Source organism: Tauraco erythrolophus, chromosome 1, assembly GCF_009769465.1.
Source record: "Tauraco erythrolophus isolate bTauEry1 chromosome 1, bTauEry1.pri, whole genome shotgun sequence".
Taxonomy (NCBI): Eukaryota; Metazoa; Chordata; class Aves; order Musophagiformes; family Musophagidae; genus Tauraco; species Tauraco erythrolophus.
In genome coordinates, this window is record NC_141465.1 from 105,745,283 (window position 1) to 105,767,698 (window position 22,416).

The 22,416-nt window shown below is 37.2% G+C and overlaps 1 long non-coding RNA gene across 2 annotated transcripts in view; it reads right to left on the reverse strand.

Annotated features, from left to right (window-relative positions):
* Positions 1–1,175: 1,175 nt before the first annotated feature.
* The window catches only part of LOC147529446 (uncharacterized), a 48,798-nt gene continuing 27,557 nt past the window's right edge, over positions 1,176–22,416 (reverse strand). The window contains exons 2-3 of one of the 2 annotated variants that reach the window (XR_015222565.1): positions 21,805–21,854; positions 1,176–1,641 (exon numbers count right to left, since the gene is read on the reverse strand). This is a non-coding gene — a long non-coding RNA (uncharacterized LOC147529446). Of the gene's footprint in view, positions 1,642–6,515; positions 7,147–21,804; positions 21,855–22,416 lie in introns of those variants that run through there. The other variant, XR_015222564.1, reaches the window with a different exon arrangement.

Here is a 22,416-nt window from a genome sequence, read left to right on the forward strand (position 1 = left end):
GACCCCCTGCCTCTGCAGAGGGACCCAACGCATCCCTGCGAGCGGCTCCTCAGGGCTTTTGACTTGAGTGCGTTTTGAATCTGAGAGGCTTTTATAAAAGGAGAGGAAAGCAGTCAAAAGGAGAGGCCTCAGACCTGCGAGCTGTTGTTCCCATGACTTGGGGGAAGATTTTGCAAAAGTGCATAATGAGAGTTTGGGAGCTGTGTTCCCACTGACTTTCAAAATCTTCCCTTCATGTCTCTGAGCTAGTCCTCTTCAGCTCAGCTGGACTGCTTGCAGACGAACGTTAGCAGGCTCAGGGCCTATTGCTTCTCATGATTCCCCTGCTCCCTTCTACAGCTGCACTCACAAAAATATAAGCAGAACAAGTTTTGAAGGGAGAGGTAATTTCTCTCTCTCTCTCTCTTTTTTTTTTTTTTTTTTTTTAACCAACCGACACAGTTGAAAACAGCAAGCTTTTGGGCTGAAAAAGCTTAGACCATCATGGCTACGAAAACTGTACTGCTACTCAGAAAATAAGTAATTCTGGAGCTCCTTAGTGAAAAAGTAGTGGAAAGCAACATGTAAGTAATCACATAGCTAATATTATGCATTTATGTTGTTACATTTTCCTTGGATTTGAAGTTTGGTATTGCTAAAGAAACTGATTCCTCATTTTCTAAAGGGAGTTCTCAGTGAAAATTAGCCAGATGAAAAACTTCAGTTCGTAAAACCTTTCTGTTAAAAAGGAGAAAATATAATTGATTGGCAGTATATTTACGTTTTTGCTCATATTTTATTAAAATTACCGTGAGTGAAAGTTTCAAAAAGTGTGCCTTGCAGCTGAAAAAATGATGGTAAATGTCTTCTAATTTTTTTTTTCTAAAGGTTATGTGCCAGTGAAAATAGGACTTTGCAGTAGAAATAGCAATGAAAACAGTAGAGAAAAATATAAAATTATGGTGTTGCTGATACCACTTATCTGTACTTAGATTAGTGTAGTTTTGGCCCAGAATAATTCTGTTTATGATTTTTCACCTATTTTTCCAACCATAATATAAGATGTAGAAGACAGTATGTCATTCTGTTTAAAAAGACATGATATTCTCTTATATGAATCACACTATTGTCCTTTCAAATGTCATTCCTAAGGTTTCTTTAAGATTTTTAATGAAAGTGAATTTTTTACATCCCCTAATATTTAATACTTGCTCTCAGATTCCATACTTAATGCATAGAGGCCCTGATCCTGTACAGACTGAAATGTATATTATTATGTGTAAGCACACTGAGTGATTCTCTTCATTATTATGCTCTTATATTTCAGACTTAAGAAGCTAATAGTGATATTGCACAATCATTATTCTCAGTATTACTCAGGACTGCCCAAAACATAAACCTAATGTAATAGTCTTGATTTACATCTTCCATTCATATCTCTGGGACTTAAGTTAAATAATGTGCAATTATAATAATTTAAGGATGAGAATGGGTAAATATTTAACTGAGTATCAGAACAAGTGAGAAAGGCAATTGCTGTCCTCTAAAAATTCATGTAATACGAGGTGGGTTTTGCATTCTCTGGCTGTAGCATCTGGGACAGGATCGTCAGTTTGTTTCCTCAGTGACTAGTGAAGCCAAAAAGTCACAGCAGGAACACAGCTGAGGGCAGAAGGGAGAGGAAAGGGATTTTGAGCCTCACCAAAAGTGATGTCAATTCTTTAGATCAAATTTCCATTCCAAACAACTTGGGCTCGTCAGAGTGATGCAAGTCTTATCTGCTGTGGTAGCAAATATGAAGTTAAGATGCAGTTTCTGTAATGGACTCCTTTCCTCATAGAGTTCTCATTACAGCACTACCTGAACACCCTCTAGTAGTGCCTGTCCTCTGTTACAGATTCTTCTTCTTGAAGAGTGTGATTTTATTGTCAGGGAATCTCCTCATACTGTAATAAGTGACATGACCAGCATTTGTCATATTATCTGTTCTCTTGTTGCCAGGGGAAGGAGCATGTGCAGTTGAATGTTTTCAGTGTATTTTATCTGTCTCTTCCATATACGTGTTATGTATTTATGTTAGTGAGGCAAGGTCAAAGTAATGTGTTTTGTTCTTCAAGCAAAATGCAGCTAGGTCTCTGACGGCCCTTAACTTCGAGGCACATTCATTCCATAGACTTGCACCAGCCCTGAGAAGGTTCTGTCTCTAGCTTTTTCCCCCTTCTCACACAAGTTCTCTTATGTCAGAAGAGGGAAACTATCGACAACTGGCTTCAGTTTAGAGACCTAGTAGGCATTTCTTTAGGAATCCTGGTTTTAGGCCCTGGAGGATCTTGAGACCCTGAATTTGTAATTTAAAATTCTAGAGAAAATCATTATAGAGTGGAAGAGAGGGACTTACAATAACCCACATTGCTGAGTTGACATCCCCCCAGCTTCCTGTACTTGGGGTTTCCTATATGCAGCAGACTTCGTACTTGGGTATACTGAATTGCCTAGGTCCGTGTGAGAGGTGGCAAAACCAGAGCAAAGTACTTATCTGTTAAAACGGCACAGGAGCTTATAGCTAGTCAGGGATGATTAGAAAGCTGGAGGCTGTCTTCTGACTCAGGCACACATTACTTTACAAATTACCTTGCTGTGTGTTTTTAAGATTTATTTTACAACCATGAGGATTAGAGGAATTTGTTGTAATGAAAACTGGCATTGTGTCATTACTGTGTAACTTTTTAGTTAGCTTTTTTGGCTTGCCAGGGTACTTGCATGCTACTCCTTTACCTTCATCTGGTCCAATTCCTAGGTAAGTTAGACCAATTGGAGGGCACCAAGATACACCCATGTGTAGTAATTATATTTTTTCAATAATCGCACATCTACATATTATTTTGGTATTCTGTGTTTGTATGGCACATGGACATACAGCCAGTGGGAAATGCAAAATTTTTTGTATTTGTTTTTCTAATTTGAGCACTGCCTTGCCCCTGATGCTCATCCAGCCTTCTAGATCCCTGTTACGGATTCATCTAAGCCTCTCTTCAGACCTCTTCTGTAGATTTGATATCAATTGAAGTTCAAAGTTTCAGTTTAATAACCTAGTAACCGTAGTTGAATGTCCTCTTTTGTGTATGAGTTTTCTACTTCCTTCTGTACTCATTCAGTCTCTGATTTACCCTGACAAATACAGGATTTGGAATTCATTACTTTTGCAATTTCAATCTGCTAGCAATGATAGAGGTTGTAATCTAGAAAGGACTGAAGTGTACAGCATTTACTATTGTACAGTGAAAACAGAGTTCTGAATTTGCCAGTATATACCTGATCTGGGGATGCTTCTGTAGGCAGTAAGGACTGCAAAAAGTATGGGCTGGCTTAGGACTTGCATCTGCTTTATTAAATTTCCTATAAACTTCCAGATGTGGAAAAAAAAAAGGCTTTTTTCTTTTACTCATGATTTTTTAGTAGCCAACTTCCAATTTATTTTTTTTTCCAACCTCTAAAATGCTCAACGTAACATAAAGACTAATGGTGTAGTCAAAAGGTTGGATTTACTATGTTTAATTCAGATCTTACAATATTGACTAACAAACGTATAGTCCTGACCCATAATAATGAACATATCCCTGAGGATTTAAGAAAGATTTATTAAACTTGGGTTCTGAGGTAAAGTTTTGCTAAAATGGCTTAACTAAAAATTTTTTTTTTTTTAATATTTTTGTGGATTTAATGGTTGTGAAAAGTGCTGACTTGGTATATGTGAAAACTGAAGTTCATTCTTGCTTCATGGGTTAATTACAGCAGAGCAGTTGCCAAGTGATCTTCTCCACAGCACCCATGAACTTCAGCCTTGAACTGAAGAGGACTGATCAAATGGTGAGAGAATAATGTGGTTGTTGTGACTATTAAGTTATTGAGGTGATGCTCTATTATTTTTTTCCTCATAGCATTGATTCTGTTATTTAATAAGTATTGAAGTTAAATTTTTGTAGGGTAATTGCTGGGACTGTAACCTAATTTCTTCCCCTCTCCCAGTGTTTCAGCTGTTAATTTCTCAAGCTTTGCTATCTTCTTAGCTGTCCTTGACTTTTCAAAAGTAGTTGTTAGCTATACACTGAATTCATTAACTAATTTCTGTATTACTTGCTTTAGCCTTAGTCCTGTGCATGTGCTTAACTCTGTTCACGTGAGTAGCACTGCTTAGAGGAGCGAAGTTCAGATATGGGGCATTGTTTGAAAGACTGAAGCTTAAACTTTGCTTCTATGTATGCCTGCATTTAAGTGAAATGGTACTGAAAGGAATACAGGAGTGAAGGATCTGGAAGTGCTTTAACTAGTACTCATTTGTTTGCTTTTATGCTGTTCAATTTATTTCTTTTAAGACAGCTTGATGTAAGTTGTTAATTTACTTCTCTAGTTTCCCAATCGCGGGGAAATTTTGATATCTGAGCTTCAAAACGTTAATAAAATTTTAGTAATGCTCATAATTCTCCTGAGAAGAACAAGACAGCATTTTATTTAACCGTTTTATGAAAAGGTGACCAAATCTGTAGAGGAACTAACTCTGTCTCTAACTGTCTGCCTTAATCAGGTCTTTAATCTTACCCTAGTGCCCTACCTTCATTACATAAAGATTCTTATATGTAAGGCTTTATTAAGCATATCTCTTAAAAAGAGGGAGTTTCCTTTTTTACAGCTATAGATAAAAGGATGGAATATCGGTAACAAGGGGGTATGTGTGTAAGAATGTAGTTGTTGAGTGTTGATATTGGCTTCCTGGTCATTTAGATAGGTGACAGCTTAAAATAACGCTGCACAAAATGATCCATAGTTCAGGAGACAGATCACAATAATCAGAAGTTCACAGGATGCTGAGAGATGCCCTGGACCTTTTTTGGTTCACTTCTTGGTCTCAGAAAGTGGCTCAGTTTCTGTTTTCCTTTGGTAACTCTATTGTAGAGTAAAGAGTGAAAGGGACAGAACCTCGCTAGCGGCTTAGAATTACCACATTTTCTCCTATTTCTGTGGTTGTTACCATAGATTGGAATACTGGATATTAACCCTCTTCCAGCTGTTTAGCAAATTGGGTTTGGTAAAGTGCAAAGTGTGTTTAAATAGGCAGGAGAGATGGTAAGCTCTTTATACCAACATCTGAGCTACACCCTGTGTTAGGAATTACTTAAGTACTGTCATCAACCACTGAACTAATTTAACCTTTGCCAGGGTTATTTACCATTTAGTGTATTAAAAATAAGATGTAATACTTAAGCCAGAAAGAAGCAGTAGTTTTCAGGCAGATATAACCCAGAGGTCATTTATTTTTAATACAGATTCAACAATCTGTTTCTTTTTTCTTTCTCAGCCACTTTTTCTTTACTTTTCTTTTTGAGACCTGATTCTTGAATCAACTTGAAGCACTTCATTATTTACATTCTGCTCCATCAAACAGTTAATCTTGTACTTAAGTCACAACACTTGCATGAGCCTGGCTTTTGAGAGAAGAGTTTGAATCCACAGTAGTCCCTTGCATCTTGTACTTGACTTTGCCTGTCTGCTAACCAATAGGCTGGATCCAGACTAGTTACGAAGTGTGAGCCTGCGTGTTAGCAGGCTGAGGAGTCGAGGCTCAGATTTGAATGTGTACTCTATACTACAGACTTTGTGAATGATTACAAGATGATTTAAATTTGTTTTCAAATTTAAGCACTGCCTTAGTTGTTTAGCTGAACAGAGTTAAGATATTCCACATGCCTAAAGTTAAATGGTTCAAGTTAAGTAGCTTAAAGATTTTCCTAAAGTATTTTTGGAATTAATGTAATTCTTTTACTTCAACACAAGAAGAGATAGGCCAATGTCAAGCAGTTTTGAAAATCCCATTCTCATTGCTCTGCTAAGAAGATGATTTTGTTTCTTTTATTCGATCCCTTTTTGGTTAAATCACTTCCCTAACTCTTCTGGTACCCGTTGTTTCCTGCTAACCTTTCCTCGAATTTCCAGATTTTTATTAACTTTTCCACAGTGACTGTTCTTTGTCTTTCTTCTTTTTACTGTAGTTTTGGAGAGGTCATTACACTTTTCAGCTTCTTTCCTCTTTCATCAGTTCCTGGAGTCCAACAACAAATAAAACCCTCTGATTTCAACTATGCCTTTTTGGTGAGAAACACGCAAGTCAAAATTTAGTGCTAGAGCAATAGAAAGCATAAGCAGAGCACTGTGGATGCCATTTATAAAAGAGGGAACTGGGACTTGCATATTATTAAAAATTATTCCCTAAATTGGGATTTCAGGATCTGGATCCAGGCAGTAGGATCAGGATTTTAAGGTGATTCTTTAAAAATCACTATGCTTATTCTTAAAAGAAAAAAAAACTCAACCAAAAACCCCACAAAAGAAGAGTCCAGGTATACTGATTAGATTAATTAGACCTAATGTTACTGTTCTTTTATTGAGCTATGTATCACTGAACTTTTCTTAAGCCTTAGGAGAGACAGCATGGAATTGGAAGAGAAGTAGGAATTTCCACGAATGGCAGTCAACTGCAGTCTTGGTAAGTTCAAAAAATATGTATAGAATTTTATTTCTGTTAAATTTTCACCTTTATGAAGCGACATATATTTAGGGCCCTGTTCACAGTGGCAAAACAAAGCCAGTTTTATTGAAACAGTCTCTACATTCTCTGGATTCATTTATGCTATCACCACATAAAATCTGTGTTCTGTTATAGCTGAGTTTGTGGCATAACTCCTGAATGAAAACAATAAGTGACATAAAATTCGTTAGTTATTTTCACAGTGATTATGCTACAGTGTTTTCATGCCCATTTTCTGAACAAAACAACATATATAAGATTGTGTTGTCTCCTAATAACACTTGAATCCACTGCTTAATTTCAGCTGCATTTGACATAGACATCATAAAGTCAAGTTTCTACAATTTGAGTGAAACTTAGCAGCTGGGAGTAGAGAAAGGACTCAAATTAGTGCCCTCCGGAGTAGAAAAAGCTGCAGTGTGGACTCAGAAGTTTTGTGTTCTGTTCAGCCTGTTGGCTTGCTGATCAGCGTACTTGGTTGGTCTGCCAGTCAATGTGTGTGTAGCTCAGACCTAGCCACAATGTGAGCTGCCTCTTGATCTCCTAGAAGTCAGAAGCTGATGTTTTCTGCAGGAATTTAGGCAAATCTGTTTAGAAGGGAATGGGCAACCAGTCAGGGTAGTGTCAGCCTGGGATTACTGCACAAGTGTGTTGGTGGCACGTGCAATCACACTGATAGGTAAGTAGTCTTCATTACTTCTGCTAGTCATGAAAAAAACTTGGTTTTGCCAGGGCCTTCTAGTCTTCCAAACCACTTGTGAATCATTCCATTTCGTGGTAGTTTCTATACTTAGATTAGATGCATTTTTCTCCTGTCCACATCAGAGAAGGGAGCTGTTGAGACAGCTTCAGTATTTCATTTCTTTGACTGTTTGGATGTCAGCTCTGAGCTATTCCTTAGGCTGTCAAAATTGTAAAACTGTGTTTTCAGCTCTCCCCAGAAACTGACTGTAATTTAGACTGCAGCTATGTGTCCCTGACCCATCCTACAACCTACACTCTTGGAGCAGAGCAGGAAACGTGCATTGTATTCCAGTTAACTTCCTTTGTGAAGCAAGATGTGAAAGCTAGGCACAGGGACTGAAAACAATATTAGGATCTGTCTGCACATCAAGTTACCACACTGCATTGCGACTTGGGAAATGCTAAAACTGTAGCTGCATGATTATGGGCACCACAATTGTCCTGAAAGATATGGTCTGTCCATTCTTCTCAGTCAGTGAGAAATGGACAGATTACACTTGCTGGAGGTACTGGTTCACCCACTTTGCAGGCTCAGGTAGGCAGCACTAACTTGGCAGAAGTCTGATATTTTTAAATTTTCTGTGTAGTATTAGACAGGGGTCAAGGTGTCTTACCACACTTTTTAAATGGAACTTAGCACTGCTCGTTAGAAACAGTTTAATTTCTCAGAATAACAGGAGCCTGATAGTTATGCATATGAAACATAAAATTTAAAAGCAGTAACATAAGAAGCACTTCCAATTCAATATTGTAAGACAACTGCCTTGAAATATGGTTTTTTTTTTTTGTTTGTCCTGTTGCCCAGCTGAAAACCATCAATCTGGCAGCAAGGAACGAAAAACTGTGATACTCTTCTCCATTTTCTGCTTATTTTCATGTCTGTTGTTTCACAAAATCAAAGCCAGTAAGAGAACAACTGGTCATTAAAAAAGAAAAGACTGCATTCCACTTATATGGAACTTCTGGTTCTTCTGTTAGATTCTCAAATCCTTTCATTTGGTCCCAGCTTTTCTTTTTAGAAAAATATCATCGTTTTTCTAATGCTATCTACATTAAAGGAATGAAGAAATGTCTTCTGCATGTTTGTAGGATCTAGTGGTTGTTCTTATAACCTTTATCACTGGTACTCTTGCATACTATCAGTTAAATATTATTTCATGGAACCTATGGCTAACCTGTTTTTAAATGGTTTATAATATATGAAACATTGTAACTTACAATATTTTCCTTTTAAAGATCAACATAGATGTGTTTTTAATAAGAACAGTAAGATCAAATCATGAATGTTAAGTTTTGTATGAACAGCAAAGTGGTGGTATATTCTTGTTTAATATTATTTTGGGTGCTTCCTGTGTTTTAAATGGTGTTCACTAAGAGCTTAAACTTAGCAAGTAATTAATTATAGTTGATTTCCATAAGTTGTTTTTGTTTAAAGAAGCTGACCCTTTTTAGTCTAAAAATTACTAATACTAAGCTACTTTTCATCATGTCTTTTCGAAGACCTTGGTCTTGGATGCTGCTAAATGTGGTCAGATACTTTCACGATCATGAAGAACTCAATAAATTCGCGGACCTATGCTGTGTCCCCGAAATGGGTGTTGTGAGACAGATTTTAAGAAGACTTAAGCGCGAAAAAGTGACTTGTATCGTAACCAAAGAAACCAGGATAATTAAGTTTCAGAAAATAACAATTTTAAATGTATATTTCAAATACGTATCCGTGAAAGCTCCCATAATGTGCTGTCACTACATGTAAAATCCGTAAGCAATTTAAAGCCAACAGTCTTTAAAGAAGGAGCTAAAAATTCCTGTAAATTGTATGCAACGTAAAGATGTATGTATCATCTCCTTTATTATGTGCTAAATGCTGTAATAAAACAGTAGGTTTTCTTGCATGTTACTAATTCTAATTTTTCATCCTTATGTTTTTGCAGGTGTGTGGAGGAACAGGTCCTGTTGTCACTGTTGTTACTCCCACTTGGGTGGACTCTGTAATTGATTATGTCTGGGTAGGGCCCTATTGAAATTAAGGAGATTCTGCAATAGTGCAGGGTTCTTTTTGTGAAAGTTCAGTTGCAAGATCAGGACCCTACTGTGAACTCCTTACTGTGAATTCTGTCAGTGTATCATTGATTGTGCTGGAACCTGCCTTTTGGGATAATGTAAGTCCTGCTTTTCCCCCAAATGTACTTTAGACATGAAATAATCATAAAACATTTCTAATTAGAAAATGAATATCATTTACATGCATTCTTTTAATTATGTTTTTTTGGCAGTACCAAATAATATATTCCTCAAAACTTCTTAATGGCACTGAGGCTTTGTGGATAGTTGGTCACATGATGAGAAAATTCAGCTGTAAGTACATTGAAATGATTGAATTTTTCAATAGTTAGTCTTTACTGATGTTGACAAACTAATAATGATAAAAAGGTGAATCAAGAGGTTTGGCTCACTTCAGTTGACTTCAGTTCTTTTTAGAAAATATATACAATATATCCATTAAGGATTTCATTATTCTTGGGTAATTCACCATGTGAACCTGGAGTCCTTCCGTACTGCTTTTAAGTAGGGAGTTTTAATTTGTTTATTTTCTTTGTTTTCAGAATAGTCTGTCTCTGTCTTGCTCTGTATTTGCACCTGTAAACTTCTTGAAACTTACAGATCTATAAAAACTATTTATACCACCAATATTTGTGTAGATACTGCAAACGGATTTAGTAACGTAATTGTCTTGCTGACTTGAGCGTTGGAATGTTAATAAATATGCACTTACACTCGTGTCAATGTAACTTGGTTAAATTAAACTAAACTGAGCTGGCATTATGAGTGAATTTGATCATGCATGCTGATTAGCTATAGTCCTAGGCAGGAACTACGTATTTTGTTGTGCCTAAGTACTTTGTGCTTAATCAATAATAATTATCCATAGCATATGTCAGTGGATTCACCCAAAATAACTATAAATATCTATGCTTGGATTAAGGAGGAAGTTCTTTTCCTGTAGCTATGGGTACAGTCATTGCTATGACTCCTATTTTTATATCCAAATGAGCAAAAACTTCATGTAGGTGTTTTCCCTCTCTAACAAAAGGGGTATTATAAACTCCATGCCCTTTTTTATGATGTCGTATTTCCTTTCTGGTATTCAAATACAAGAATGTTTTCAATGGGGTCTTAGTATCTGAAAAATGAAAGAACTGGAAATGTTATTGAATTTGTGAATAATTATTAAGGGGCTGTAAAGGTCTAGAGGAGTTGTATGTAAGGACAATTAGAGATTCTTTTCCATGGAGTAAGGGCACAGATAATCATTGGTGAGTAAAGATTAAGGAGGACAGGATTTTTTTTTTTTTTTTTTGCATGGTACAACAGCAGCATGAAATGAAAGTAATTTGGAAATAGAGCAAAACCAAAGAAGAAATCATAAACTCACATCAAAAGCAGACTAGAGAGTCCAATTAAAAAACCACCAAAGCAAACACAACCAAAAACCAGAAAATGGATGGCAAAAATATGACTGAAAGGAGAACTAAATGCATAGTTACTGGTGTTTCTCATCACACTGAATATATGATAGATTTAAGTTTAAAACTTTCAGTGTTTTTCTCTTTTTTTTTTTTTTTCTGTTGGAGTGGAGTATATGGGCTTTGAAGAAGACTCACTAGTTGTGAATTACCTGTATAAATTGGGGATTTGAGATCGACAGTTAAAACTAAGAACAGAGGACAATAGGTGATAGTTGCTAAACTACAATTAGTGCTAAGCAGAAGCCATAATTTCTTGTTCAAGCACAGAACTTAATGATTTTAAAGTGTATCATCTTCAACAGAGCTCAAAACACAATTTCATATGTTCCTTACAGGATGGGAATTTTCAAGGTTCTAGTTTAAAAACTTAACAGTGATTCTTTTGAGATTTAGCAATATAAAGTGAAATTGAGATTTTTCAATATGAAATGAAATCAGGATTTGAGAACATTGGGTGTATCATTTTGCATAAAAAATCTTGATCAGCATACTTTGTTTTTAAAACATTTAGACCTAATGGTTTGCTGTTTTCACCCTTTAATCCTATTTGTCATATTTATTCTTACTTGCACTAAATTGGGTAAAAAATAAAAGGAGAGAGAGATTAGGTGATTGCAAAAAAAAACCCAAACAAGGCCCTCTAGCTGCGCCTGCCCCTCCCCGAACCAGATCAAAAGAAGTGCCTCAGAATCCATCGAGTTTCAGAGGAGAAGAGGGAGGAAAGCAACTTGCTAGTGAGTGGGGTATGAGGAATCCCCTGGATGTTTCATATGTATCCGTTTTTTTCACTCATCACCACTGAGAGGCAGATCACCTAGATGTGACTGCTGCTCCTTCCTGAGAGGCAACTTCCCAGTACTTGTTGGGGCAAAGCTCTCTTCTGCCTGTAGTAGTGCTGCTACAAATACTATTTGGCAGAAAAGGAATTCTGAATTGTCTCCAGCTGTAAGCAGCTCTCCACTACTCATTGCTGCTAACTCCCATTGTTGAGCACCTGATCTCATTGTTTCTTTGGTTTAACCCATGCCGTGATGCCGTAAATGACTGAAACTAGGAGAACAGCAAGAAAGCAAATATCAAGAGAAGGAGTTGATGTTGTGGAATGTAGGGAGTGGGCATTTGCTACACAGCTACATATTGTGTGGGCTTGGGAATACTTCAAGAGCTGGAAATGCCAAACTACAGCAACAGAGAGTAAGTTTCCTTTAGTGACAAACTGAGGTGATAGCCCTGGTTCTGTGCACTAAGAAGGAAGAGCAAAGGAATGTCCTGAACATTCAGCGTGTTAGTTGTTGTAAGTTTAAGTTGTGAGATCTTTTCATCTGCTGCTGTTTGCGCTTGGCTTATATCGTGACTGTCCTGTCTTGAAGCTGGATGTAGCATGGTGTTGTTTGTTGAATGAGGCACCCATCATACTATAACATCACAAACATTGTTTTTCTTCAACCCTTTAAAGTCAAAACGTGGTAGCATAGATAGCTGTAATAATTTAGTAATAAATGTGACATGAAAAAAATTTCTCATTTTGCAGTATTTATAGGAAAAACAATGTTTTATGTGTTTCATATACCTCCTCCCATCTTCTTTTCCATTCCTAAGCAGATCTAATGCATGAAAATTTTCTTCAGTAGTGTCCTCAATTCTTTATTTCCAGTTACAACTATTGGTCTTTTGTTAGTAGTTTATATTTAGGTTGAGGCCCTCACAAAACCTCCCTGCATCCTCTATGAATGACACCATCATACTGTCGTTTGTTTTAAGTCATCAAATCTAGGCTAAATCTGAGTTTTGGGAATCTTTTTCCAGCCATTTAGGGATGGTCTTTCTACTGTCAGACTATGACATTTTTCATCCAGGTTTTCCATGGGTCATGTCTTTATTAGAAAATCTTTTTCTTTTGCCTTGACAAATGCAGTCTTGCCATGCTCTTTATCTAGTCAAAGTGCTACTGTAAATATCAGTTTCCGAACTTACTCCTTTGGTATCTTCATTTTCCTCTTTCAGTTTAAAGCAATAAAGATAAGCTATCTGTCTTTATTTTCAAGGCCCATCAGGACTACTTCTACCTGATACCTCTCCTTCAGTATCAAGAGGTTGACTGGTTTTGATCAACATTCGATGCCAGCTTTCATCATTCAGTTGTTAAATTTTCAGACCACTCTGGATATTTTCTCCTCAGCTGCCTCATGTATTGGTTGACTTCTTCATGAACAGAACTGTTCACTATCTTCCTTTAAATATCTTTTTAAAAGTTTTATGTACTGTGAAGCTTAAAACAATCCAACTAGGCAACAGTTATATCGCAGGTATATTAATGCCAACGCTTATTACGGTAGTACTGTGTCATTGCATTTTTACTCTGCCAAAATCTCTTGGTTGTCTCTTTATGTAGAATTCAAGCACATCTACTTTTTGTTGTGTGTTTATTAATGGCCCAGCATAATGAGAAGTGGTCCAGGGTGAGGCCTGCTAAGATTTATTGTAATACAAATAAATAATAATGAATACCCACTGAATACTGCAGTGTAGCAGTTCGATTCTTCTATGGCTAATGTCACATCATAAGTAATGTGGAAAGGAGGTGCTCCAGCTAGAGGCCTCACAAAAGGGAAAGAAGAAATGAGTTGCAGCCAACAGATAAAGTGCTAGCCCCAGAGGCCTTCTCAAATGGCGAACCTAATTCAGTAGCTACTGGCATTGTGTCCTGAAAGCACCCCTCTCTTCTCCATAGCGGTCAGAACAGACTCTTCCTTCTCATGGAAGGAATTAAATGCAAATATTACAAAATTCTGCACTGTGTGGAAAAGGTTAAAGGATTTTTTTTATACTTCTATGAGTGTCCTTCTGCTCCTTAGTGCATTCTTTTCCTGACACAGCATCTCTTGGTACAGAAATCTTGAATAACCGTGAGCAGTTGTTCCAGCCATACTGTTGGTCAGTCCTTTTTCAAATGCCATCTGATCTCTGTTGAGAAGAAACCTACACTAGTTTTGATTTGGTATCTTGGTACATTGCTATCTCGTAGTGCTCTGTTTTCATTATGCCTTGAAGGTAATGGTTCTTCAGAAGGGTGGTAAGAATTAATTCCATTAGAAATTCCCCAAGTATGTCACCCTCTTTCTGGAAGTGGGTCTGCATGTATCCCTTTTCTTTCTTTCAAAGGCACACTGAAATGTCAGTGTATGGATTGTACAGAGATGGTAGAATGTTTAGTGCCTAGCTGGTACAGAGATGGTAGATTGGACTGCGCAGACAAATGGTGCTGTATATACCAAAGAAAATATAGTCACATAAGTTAATTTTATCAGAATGAACCACAAAACATAATTACAAATATTTCTGTATTGGAATAGGGGAAGTCTAGTAAGAGCTCTGGACTAGTTGATGGGATGGAGACAGTGACTGTGAAATACTGTGGGAGACTGGAGAGGCTATACAACCCAAAAGCTTGACCATAACAAGAGTTCTCAGTTATCTATATATAAACTGGATAAACTTAACATTGGGCCATCATGCACAGGCGGTATTTTTAGGTATCATCAAGAACTGCTTTTTGAGCAAATCTGCTAGAGAATCCAGAAGAGGGGGGACAGCCCTTGGTTTAGTCTAGATTGGAACACAAGAAGGGACTACAGAAGAGCCATTCAGTAGTGGTATCTCATGTCATACTCCAGTTTCTCATACTTGTGGGAGAGAAAAAGATTAAAATAAAAAAAGTCTAGTACTGTTTTAAAAAGTATCACATGTAAATGAAGATACAGTTTAAATAAATATTAAAAGAGAGACGGGGTCTTTGCTTTCTGATTCTAACCCAATGGAATAAGAATCGTCCAACACAACTGAACAGAAAAGGAAGTTACTAGAAATAAACAAAGGTTTTTCAAAAAGTGAAATCCAAGCAAGCAAAGCAGAAAAGAGCACAATTCTGTCAAGTTAAATGTAGACCTATTATAAGGCAGAACAAAAAGATTTTGAAACGCAATAGCTTAAAATCCTGAAAGCTGAAAACTGTTTTTTTTTTCAAGTGTAGATTTTGCTAGTAGGGAGGTGAGTTCAATAGGTAATTGTGGATAAAGAGAGTATTTAAAGACAAAGCCATCGCAGAAAGAAACAAATGAACTCTTTACATTGGCAAGGTTTATTACAGGGAGATAAGGGACATCCTCACATAAAAGTTGTTCTTTATAGGAAATATTTCAGATTTGAGATATCAATAAAAGATTTTTTTACCAACTTGACTGAATAAACATTAACAGATTGCCAGATAGCATGTTGTTCATTCAGTAGTCCTAGAGAAATGTAAGTTGGTGAGCCATCAATTGCATTGTATAATCTAACACTTAAATTTGCCTTGATAACAGAGGAATTGAAATTAACAAATTAAAAAGGGCTCTAGGGTTGATTGTGGACTAATGGACTAATAAGTCTGACTACCATGACAGAAAAAATTCCAGTGAATGTGAAGAAGAATGTAATTAATAGGAACCTGGATAGCTGTAGTGGGCAACCATCATCTTGGCTTTTGTACAGGGCAGTTTTGTCTTAGAGCTCTGCTAGTTGTTTGAAGGAGTCGACAGATACACAGGAAAAGGAGACGCAAAAGTTTTAAAAAAGCTCCGTAACCAAAGGTTGTTAACAAAATGAAGTATTGAGTTACCTAAAATTCCTTGTGGATTAGTAAAGGGTTACAAGATAAGGAACAGTGTAGCAACTAATGGACAGTTTTAACAATGCCACCTCACAGAGATTTGTACCGGCGCCTTTGGTGGTCCACCTGTTGTTCCTAAATGGTCTGAAAAAGTGCAGTGATAAAGATTGCAGGTGGTAAAAGGGAAATATTCAGTTGGAGTCAGACCTAACGTTGACCCTGAAGAGTTGCAGAAGGATTTCACAGCAGGAGCTGTGGTGGTTCAGGAGCTGTTGCTGTCGCAGAGGCCAGATGTGGTTGACCCTGCTGTTCAGCCGTATCTGTCAGCAGAGAGAGGCAGTGGCTGCTGGATTACAGCAGCCATCTCCCCGTAAACCCTGAGCTCAGCGGGCTGTGACCGGTCCTGCTGGACTTGTCGCTGTTCTTTCTAACCACAGCAGAGGCTGCGAGTTGAAGAGAAGATACTTCCTCCCTGTTTCTCAGGGTTTCACAGCCCTGACAGCTTAAAGTACAGGTTTTGATCCTGGAGTTCCTGCCTGTCACAGAGGTGGAATATCACTGTTAAACTGATAGGTAATATGTTGCCACTGTGAGAAGCCAGGGCTCTCAAGGCGTCTCACTGGTGTTTGCATGGATTTTTAGCAGCTCCTGCTAATTTCCTAAAATCATTCTGGATGGAGTTGGTGCTAGCAAAAAGTGGCAAAATGGTATTTGAAACAGAGAAGTGGCACCGGTATGCTGGTCAGTTTTGAGCAGTGATGAGGACTGTATATGATAGAGAAGAGGATGACTGAGAGGTATGGTATAGCTCTTCTGCAGGTACACTAAATTGATCAGGATTCCTCAGTTTGGAAGAGTGAGGAGTAGGTAATGTGAGAAAGGTCTTTAAAACCATGAATACGTGGAAGTGTTTAATAGGAGACTGTCACTCTGTTTCTCATAATAGAAGAACAGGGGTCTTTGATCGCTGTTTTGTTTAATTTAGGTGATCTTTAAGATGGCAGAAGGCTGCTTATCACCAGTTTTATCTGCCATAGTTTGTGGATATGTCTTTTCGAATGCACAAAACCCAATTGTACATTGGTCTTGAAAACTCCGCTTGTCCTGAACCAGCTGTGGCCAAAATAAGGAAAAACCAGCTGTGCAGTATTATAGCTTTTCTGTAACTGAAAGTTTGTAGTCCTCCTTGATTGACGATAAATTTTCAAACATGAATCAAATGTAAATTGGTCTCATTTTTCTACATCTGCAGATATTTTTTAATCCCCTGCTTCTGTTTGTTCCTTTATCTGGCAGTAGCAATGTTATGGATGGGCAGATCGGTTTTACTTCTGTCCTTTACCTGTGGGCAATGGAGAATGCCAGTTTGCTCTATTTCAGAAAGCTAAAGAAGTAGCAGGCCCTAAAATTAATCCCAGGAGAAATCAGATAAAGAAGCAGAAATGTTTCACACAGCAACCAGAAGGTCTGGAGTGAGGGATGGAGTAGAAGACATCATTGTATCTTTGAAATAGCTGAAATGGTTTCCAAGCTGTGGTCCACAAGGTCCTGATGGACTACAAGGCGATGGTAGGTTGAACAGCTCATTGACTAAACCATAATTAATGGTCTTTTAAGTAGTATTTCCAATTAAAAATTTGATCTGATGGATGTGTGGTGGTTTTTGAAAAATGTTAAGGACTGATAACGATCTGTCGTTCCAAAAATATGGGAACCACTGTTCTGGAGTGTATGAAAATGTTGAGAGCACTTTGCACTTTCTCAGCTTTGGATAGCTTGCATGCCTCTCCACCAGAAGCAACAGTGAGAGGTTCCCAGAAAGGAGGCAGGAAGAGCAGTCTGATAGCATTAACCCTTCTGGCCCCACCACGCCCTCCCCAGTATTGGAATTGTGGGGTTCTTAGTCATTGTGTTGTCCCTGAGTATCACTAGAAGTCTTAACTACTACTACTTTTCATGTATACTCATGGCTAGTAGATTTAGTTTTCTAAGAAGTGAGTATAATTTTTCAAGTCTTAGGTCCTCATCAGACAAAGGTTAATGTTGTCAGCTCTGCTGGATTAAAATATATATCCATCTTTGTATTACCTGATTTCACATTGTCAGAAAAATAGATTTTTAAATTTTCTATTCTGTCATTATTTACAGACGTAAACTTTCCTTACAAGTATTAGCATGTCTTATTACAATATCTGTTCATTACTTTTTAAAAAAATCCCAATTCTATTTGACCAACCTCTTTTAATTTTATGTCAGCTACTTGAATGGTAATTTTACATTATAAAAATCTTCTTTGTCCTCATGTCAGGTCTCTTACTACTTTTTTTTTTTCCTACTGAAAATTTTCCAGAATCATAAAGTATTTGTATTATTGGTGCTTTTAGTTGCCCTTGACATAGGTTACTTGCCATTGTCCTGGGTACCATCCAAGCATATCCATAAGTAATTTGCAGAGATGTTGTCCTTCCAACATACTGCACATCTTTATGTTAGGCATTACAGTGGTGTTGAATTTGAGAAGTGCCAAATTGTAAGCCTTATTCGAATGGTATAAGTGCGTTTATCCTGAAGAAATCAGTTGTCTAAGCTAAAATCACTGTAGTGTATTGTGTGAAATTTTAGCAAAATACTGGAAACAAACATTGACAATAGTGTTTTAAAAGGAACTAAAGAAAGTTGGCGGGCGACCATGCTCTGTGTAACCTTTTATTGTTCCATATTTCTTACTCTGTGTTTTGATACATACATGGAACATGAGGGGTTTTGTGTGTGATATTTATATTATCTTGCTAAATGCCTGTTGCTAACTTACATGGTTCTGAAGTTGTCTTTCTGTTTTCTGAGATGTGTAGTACATTTGGTTGGTTTCTCTTGCTCAGGTGCTTGGGCTTAAGCTACTAGCTTAAGGGAATCTTTGCCTTGTATCAGAAAGGAACATGGAAGGGAGGAGAGATTGACTTCTACTGTAATGTGAAAAAAGGTCATTTCCTGATGTTATCTGTAAGTGACAGGAGAGAGGGATTCATGAGTCTGGGCAAGGCATATGGGTACAGAAGCAGTGGTGGGGGTGTATAGCAGGACTGGAGATGAGTGTATGTGAATGAAGAATTTGGAATAGGGATCAGAACAGGGTTTCTGAAGGAGTCGGAGAGATCACAGTTGGATAAATATACTGGGGTCAATTGAAAGTCACTTTACCACAGAATGTGGCTAGCTGAATCTAGCTTACTTCACACTTGTCCTAGCTGTACCCTTCCCTGTGACTTCTGGAACCTCAGCTTCTTCTCCATTTCCTGCACATGACCCTTTTAAGTGGAAAACTTAATTCCCTGCTTACTCCAGGAACAGTTACATGCAAAGGTACAAATGGGCCCCCAAATCCCTCCCATCTAAAGCTTCTTTTTTGTCGCACTATACTTTATTCTGCCTCCTGCCTATGGGGTTCTGCACTGCAGGTGCAGACAGGCAAATGAATCATAGAATCATAGAATTATTTACGTTGAAAAAGACCCTTAAGATCATCGAGTCCAACTGCACACCTAACACTGCTTAGTGCACCACTAAACCATGTCCCTAAGTGCCACATCTACACGTCTTATAAACACTTCCAGGGATGGTGACTCAACCACCTCCTTGGGCAGCCTATTCCAATGCTTGGCAACACTTTCAGTCAAGAAATTTTTCCTAACATCCAATCTAATCTTCCCCTGGCGCAACTTGAGGCCATTTCCTCTTGTCCTATCCATTGTTACTTGGGAGAAGAGATCAACATTCACCTTGCTATAACCTCCTTTCATGTAGTTGTAGAGAGCGATAAAGTCTCCCCTGAGCCTCCTTTTCTCCAGACTAAACCACCTGTGCCCTCAGCTGCTTCTCATAAGACTTGTGCTCCAGACCTTTCACCAGCTTCATTGCTCTTCTTTGGACACACTCCAGCACCTCAATGCCTTTCTTGTAGTGAGGGGCTGAAACTGAACACGGTATTCAAGGTGTGGCGTCACCAGTGCCGAGTACAAAGGGGCTCAAATGAAATGCTGTGGAAGTGCTGGGTACGAAATAATAATGCCTTTGCTTTGCAACGTAGGTTTGCATCTTCTCCAAGTGGGACTTGTCCCATCATTTGAAATCTGCTGATCACAGATGAATTCTTTTGTTCTTTTTCCTCCACTTCATGTTATACTCATCATAATGTTATGATCTTTTTCCAGATAGTGAATTATGATTTTTTTTATAATGATTGTCTTAGTAAACAGCAGAAAAAAACTCAGATTTCTAAAGCCTGGTTCCATTGATTTGCATTTTTCTGTAATCTATGACCTTCCCAAATATAAGTGAATTAATTAATCCAATGGATGATTGCACCTACTGGTGGTAAATTGAAATTTACTGACAGGATGGTTGCTTTTCTTAATTATTATTTTGCAGACCCCTTAAAAGTTGTTCATGAAGCCTTAGGAGTCTGCAGAAAGATGGACAGCCGATGTCTTAGGGCATCTCCCTAAATGCAATGTTTTTTTAAAATGCAGAGGTTTTTTTTAACACAGTCTTAAGCTTTTATTTAACGGCTTTCTTTCTTAATATATGATTGTAAACTTATGTCTATGACTAAACTTAGCTAGCCAGATGCATGATTTCAGTAAAAATTTCAAATTCAGTAATTAATTAATTTTAGCACCTGACAATACAAGTAGTTTAGTAGCAAGATTACCGTAACAATAATAAAATAAAGCATAATCTTATTTTTTGTTACGGGGTACATTTTAAAGAAAGACTTATTTTGGTGGTTCTTTCTTGGATAGATTTTTATAGTGGATATAGAGATCACTTTTTTAGTTAGTCAATATTGGTCCCCAAAAATTGGCTCTACTCTTGTTGCTTGTCATGTGTCATTTTATCTTTAAAGACTGCAGGAGTTCATGATTACTGAGAGGTAACACCTTGAAGTTTTGGCACTATCTTCTACAAAGTAACTTATACTGTTATCAGTGAAATATCAAATGTTGATACTATCTGTGAAATAACGTTTGACATAATGGCTAGTATGTTACTTTAAAAAAAAAAATCTTATAGAGATAGATTTTGTGTTTAGAAGAGCTGGCATCTATAAAAAGGTATGTAATGGATAAAGGTAATAAATGTCGTTCATGAATTGCTACAGGAGAAAAAAAATATTTACATTTGTGTGCAATACGCTAGTCCTAATTCTAGCTATTTTTATCTCCTAAATATCTTATCATAAGCTGGTTATAAAGTATTTAAAGACATGAATCGTTTCATTTGTTGAAGCGTTCAGTGCATCAGTTAAAATGGCTACTAAAGGAGAAGAGTGGATGTGTGCTTCTCATAACAGCTAAGCATAAAAATAAAGTATCACCAATAACAATAAAGTTCCCAATCAGTAAAAATCATTATGTTTTGCTGTATGAGCAGAGCTCTTCACAGAATGGTGATCTCATTCTAACGTTACAGTTATCTAAATGCATTTTCAGTGCTAAACTTTGTTCTGGTGATTTTATGTCTTTGTTGGAAATGAGAGTACACAGATACTTAAATTTTAAGTCATTGATCTTCAGCTATAGTTTTCAGGACTTGATATATCACCCTAGGATTGGATCCATAGTCCTTTTAAATTTTGGAATTTCAGAAATTGTACAGGTGAGGAGGAGAAAGCAAATATGAAAGGAAGAAACTCAAATGGAGAGGAGGAAATTATTTTCCTTTATAGAAGGAAGGGAAATATGAAAAACAATGTTGTGAGCAGAGGAGAAATAATAGGGTGAAAAAGGAAGAGTCAGGTAAGTATTTACACTGGTATTTTGTATTTAGTGTTCAGACATGTTATGCTTTATGCTTGCACGGAAAACAGATTGACGCTTCAGCTTTCTGACTAACTGCTGTGCGGAGCTGTACTTTACTCTCTGTGCATTTTTGCTTTAGCACGATTGCTTCTAAGGAAGGCTTTAAATTGACTTTTGGAGACAACTTGAATCACAAAATGCGTTATCCTACTAGAAAATTATGACTGCCTCAATGTTCTGTCTTCCTAAGTTAGCTCTTTAAAAAAATACTATTAGACAACAAAAAGTCAAAGCCAGCTTTTTATATATATTTCTTTTGTTAATTCCAGTCACTAGCATTTGAGACAGGGCACAGGCAGGCGGGCAGGCAGTAACACTTAAGAGTGGCAAAATTTGTGTGCAAAACCTAATTGTAATAATGCTGGAATTGAAAATTGAAACTGCTAATTAATCATTATTTAACAAGACTAGGGAAAGTCAATTAATTCATAACCAAATGTAGCTGTAGAACAACGGATTACTTACATTGGCTTTCATTACGGGTTAGACATCAGTGTGTGGTTTTCATCCATAAGCTGTAATAAAATAAAATATATTAGGAAATTGGCAAAAAAAGTTTTAATTCAGTAGTCTGTTAATTTATGTGCTTAGCTACTGCATGATTCCCATGAGTATATATGGTATTATAGCAGAGTAAATGTTTAGGGAAATTATGTACTTTTCGAACTGAGCAATTAACTAATATTTATGTAATGACTATAACTGGTCTTCATGAACTACCATGCTAAAAACTTGTTTATTTTTAAATATAAATATAGGCACCTCCTGTTTTCTTATATTCACTTGGTGGTATGCATAAAACACTTAACTGTCTATCTGAACAACACTTTAGTGTAACCGAGCCCTGAGCTGATGTACAGCAGAGTAGCATCCCCACTACAACTGCCTCCTTACTGACTGGGGACAGTGAAAGTGGGTGGAGCAGAGAGAGGCCTTATGGTGTTAATTCACACATAATTTTTGAGTGGTAACATATACTTTTTGGAAGGTAGTGTATTAATTTCTGCTCTGTATTAATTTCTGCTGATAGAGATAGGTTTGCATAAGAATTACACTGTAAATTGCTGTGTGATGGGG